Here is a 5,088-nt window from a genome sequence, read left to right on the forward strand (position 1 = left end):
CGTGGCGTGGAAGGAGGCCTGGCCTTTGAAGACGTTTACGGTTTTTAAAGCCTTTCTCTTGTAGATGTCGTCTTGCCGGACAACCCGTCGAATCCTCCTGCTCAACGCCGGCGAAATTTTCTTGGACCGACCACTTGATATTCTCGTTCCGTATCACTCAGAGTCTTTTAAGAAATTTTACTACGCCCAATCTCACCAGCGATGGCACATTGAGAGAAGACCTTGCTTTTACAGCTCGACAATTCTGCCATTTTTAAACTCTGTCAACTTTTTAACACTTGTTTTTAACGCTTTGTTTAACGCTTCGTTTCCAGTATGGTCTTAAACTTTTGACCAGCTAGTATTTAGGCTAATTTCGTAGTGCTCACATTTTCCCTATTAAATGCTAAAAAAGTTTGTTTTCTTTTTCCCTTTTTTTATTTTTATCTTTCGAAGCTCTACTCAAATAAGTGGTTGAGCTTTCAACGCAAAATGCATATTTTTTCTTCATGTTCATTGGCTTTAAGATTTTGGCCACCAGTGTATATTACATTTTGCGTATAATGCTCTTACTCCTTATAATTGCATGAACAGTTTAAAACAGAAAACTTAGAGAAAAAACATACAGATTACAAACGTTAGGGAGAAAAGTAGTAACCAATACTGAAATATTTCAGTTTAATCAATTTAAAAAGTTTACTTATATTCTTCTAAGGTCTGAATACAATTATCTGATGCAGTAATAACTCAACAGCACTGTCTACTGAGTAGGATTTTTCTTTTCCTGGAATTGGGGAAGTGCAAAGACATCAAAATTTCTAAAAACGAGAAGGGTGACTCTTCTAATTCTGAACAATTATCGTGACTAACAAAATAAACACATTTTGTGATTTAAAATTAAAAGTAACACTAGTTAAGTGTACTTATGTGGTCCTAACGTTGTAACGTACCGGCGAATAGCATATAATGCTAGTAATGACTAATTAGTAAATGTAAATAAATGAATATACATATGAGTGTGTATATTATGAAAAGTTTATATTCAATACTACCACATCTCTACAATGCCACGCTCTAACACGTAATATTCAAAAATCTCAATGACCGACCCTTCCGACACCATTTTAAATTTTACGACAAAACTACAATTTTTCTATATAGAGGGCAGAAGCTTTGTTTGTTTTTGAATTTCGCACAAAGCTACTCGAGGGCTATCTGTGCTAGCCGTCCCTAATTTTGCAGTGTAAGACTAGAGGGAAGGCAGCTAGTCATCACCACCCACCGCCAACTCTTGGGATACTCTTTTACCAACGAATAGTGGGATTGACCTAAACATTACAACGGCTGAAAGGGCGAGCATGTTTGGCGCGACGGGGATGCGAACCCGCGACCCTCGGAGTACGAGTCGCACGCCTTAACCCGCTTGGCCATGCCGGGCCAGGCAGAAGCAATTAGATGTAATTGCTGCATGTTAATTTTTTTTTTTTTTTGTAGTTAAGCGCAAAGGTGCACAAAAGGGCTATCCGTGCTCTACCCACCAGGAGTATTGAAACGCGGTTTCAATAGTTATATAAAGAAGGCAAAGTAACTCAAAAACGTGTATTAGAAAATAACAATGTCATTTCATCAGTCACAAAAAAATGATTGGATGATACAGTTATCTTCCAATATGCGTTTTCGAGTTAATTTTCATTTCTTATACTTTAAATCTCTTTTTGGTTCAGATATCCTATCTGGATTTCAGAAAGCTAATAGTTCAAATATTGATAATTCTGTATTGTAATTTTAGAAATCCAGTAATTACAATTTATATATAATTTAGCTTTGGACAGTATAGTAATTTGGTGTAAAACTGGAATCCCAAACCTTGGGTTCGAGGTTTTCCACACTGCGGTGGAGAAAAGAAAGAAATTTCTACTCATCCCACTCATAACTGTGCTTGGACAGACAGATGTGATTGGGAAGAAAATACCAAGAATTCTGAAGAGAAGAACTAGGAGGAGGTAGAAGCAAGTTAAAACAGAGATAAAATAACATACATTATCACTTTATTTCTATACCATAATATTTACCCAACAGTCAAAATTAGACTTATGGTCCTTCGAGGCGACGGCGGATCTATGGATCCGATGCATAGTCTTAGATGAACTATTAGCATAGTCATAGGAAAACGTGAACACCTAGAACAAATACTTTTACTGTTCAGGCGCTAAATAATCTACTGGACCAGTGCCCGTTTAAACATGGGTGTTTTTAAAGCAACGTGGTGAGGCTGAGAGATGGAGAATGAATGATTTGCTAGGTGGAGAACTACCATATTAAAAAGTTTATCTTGGTGAAAAAAAACGACTGAATGAAGTGGGTGTATATTGGACTGATCGATCGTAGGGTGAATCTATATATTACAACCATTACTATATACAGTTCACTTTGCAGAGATTATTATACTGTGAAATTTGTAACACTTCACCCGACGATAAATTTTGGTTTCTTCGAAATTCGTTATATGCATAGTTAACAGGTATAATTGTAAATAACTGGTGGTAAATGATAACATGAATTTTCATGTTATTAAGTTCTCTACGAAATTTCATTTTCAGAGAAGAAACTTTGTGAAAATGCAAACTTAGTTAGTTAGTTATCACCATTAGATTTCATCAAGTAACATAGGGCCGCAATCGCTTGCGGATTCTTCAACTAGTATTTAAGTGAGTAGGTTGTTAGCCCACCGAGCCGTCCCTAATTTAGCAGTGTAAGACTAGAGGGAAGGCAGCTAGTCATCACCACCCACCGCCAACTCTTCGGCTACTCTTTTACCAACGAATAGTGGGATATACCGTCACATTATAACGCCCCCACGTCTTTGAGGGCGAGCATGTTTGGCGCGAACCCGCGACCCTCGGATTACGAGTCGCACGCCTTACGCGCTAGGCCATGCCAGGCCGAAAATGCAAACTTAGACAATAATTTTTGTTGAATTTCGAAAAACATTATTCACACCTTGAAATACGGTTCACTTTTACTTTCTCAATAGATACGATATTTAACAATGCAGAGCTTTGTTTAGCCACTCCAAAGCCTTAGGTGAGACACAAAGTGTGGAGCTTTGGTAGTATTTGGTAATGAATAATCTGATATTATCGTTGAACACAAAGCTACACAAGAGATATTTATGCTAACCATTCCTAATTTTAAAGTTATAGACTAGAGAGCAGGCAATCAGTCAACACCATCCACCTCCAACTTTTGAACTACGTATACCAAACTGTAGAATGTAATATGACTTATAACGTATGTCCACAGTCATAAAGTAGGAATCGCGATTTTCTTTGTGGCAGTTGCGAGATACTAAATTCTATTTATATTCTGTTATGATGTCGTTTACTGTTCGTTTATTATTCCTTCTATCGTTTTGTTCAATTATGAAGTTTTAGTTAAAGTGATAATTCACCTTCTGGCTAGAAGAGATTTAGTTTGAGTATGTACAAATATTAATGTTGTGAAATATTGTACAAATTAGCTAGTCTCATTAGATGTAAATTCGTGGTCTTACTACTAGCTATAAACCCTGCCTATAAACCAAACGATTTGGTTTGTTTTGAATTTCGCGCAAAGCTACACAAGGACTATCTGCATTACCCGACCCTAATTTGTCAGTGTAAGAATAGAGGAAAGGCAGTTAGTCGTCACTACCCACCCTAACTCTTGGCTACTCTTTTACCACCGAATAGTAAGACTGACCGTCACATTATAACGCCCCTACGGTTGAAAAGGCGAGCATATTTTGTGTGACAGGGACTCGAACCCGCAACCCTCAGATTACGAGTCGAGTGCCTTAACCACCTGGCCGTGTCGGGTCGGAACCGGTCGTGTTATCATCACAAACCAATATACTTTCAAAAATAAATGGTTTTAAATGTTTCTTTTAAACTTTGATTAATTTGTATATTGAGTAAGAAACTGCGATCGATACAATTCCTGTGGCATGTCGCTTTCTAAGTAACAAATATTTTTTACACAAACATTAATTCCTGTAATCTGTTGTTAAGACACTACATGCATACATACTCACGTTGTGTCGGTTTTGTGCAACTGTGTTAGTTTCCTTTAATTCTACTTTACGTTATGAATTCAAAACTTTTATAAATCGTTCTGCAACAAAACTTGTGAATCCCCTTTTTTTCAATAGTAACCGAAATAAAATATACAAAGAGTATTTTCAGAAGCCAGATTTATAAAATGATTTTTTGAAGGGTATAATCCAAATTTTAGTTATATGATTTATGCCACTATATATGTAAAAACGGCTCATTTGGGCCGAGAAAATTTTTTTACGTAGAGGAGCGAACAACGTTTCGACCTTCTTCGGTCATCATCAGGTTTCTACATATATATTTTTTCTCTACAAGTGGGTTTTCTCGACATCACTGATTTATGCCACTATTTGCGGCCCAACATGGTCAAGTGATTAAGGTACTCGACTCGTAATCTGAGGATCTCGGTGGCACTACCTATGTTCGCCCTTTCAGCTGTGGGGACGTTATAAAGTACGGTCAATTCTACTATTCGTTGGTAAAAGACTAGCCCAAGAGTTGGCGGTGGGTGATGGTGACTAGCTGCCCTCCCTCTTGTCTTACACTGCTAAATTAAGGATGGATAGCGCAGATAGCCCTCGTGTAGCTTTGCGCGAAATTCAAAAACAAACCAGTGTTTGCTTTTCATGAACTTCATCTACTTAAATTAATTCTATTGATAATTTAATCATACATTTGTATGGTCGATGCATTAATGCATTTTCTACTAAATATTGTATTATATTCTATGTCTATTTTGCATGCATTAACGAGTCTAAAAACTTAGAATTTTAAAAACTGGGTTTCGATATGCGCGATAGACAAAACACAGATAGCCCATAGTGTAGCTTCGCCCTTAACTATAATGCTTTTGGTTAGGCAGTCAAGAAATGGTAATCGTGAATAGAAATGTAACATCAAAAGTCAATTTGTTTTAAAGCGACTGTTAGTAATCACGAAGGCGAGACATTGTCATATGTGTGATGTGAAGGTAAAGTTTGTTACTTTTCTTTAACTATTAGGCGTAAGTAAAATA

This window comes from Tachypleus tridentatus, chromosome 13 (assembly GCF_004210375.1).
Source record: "Tachypleus tridentatus isolate NWPU-2018 chromosome 13, ASM421037v1, whole genome shotgun sequence".
Taxonomy (NCBI): domain Eukaryota; kingdom Metazoa; phylum Arthropoda; class Merostomata; order Xiphosura; family Limulidae; genus Tachypleus; species Tachypleus tridentatus.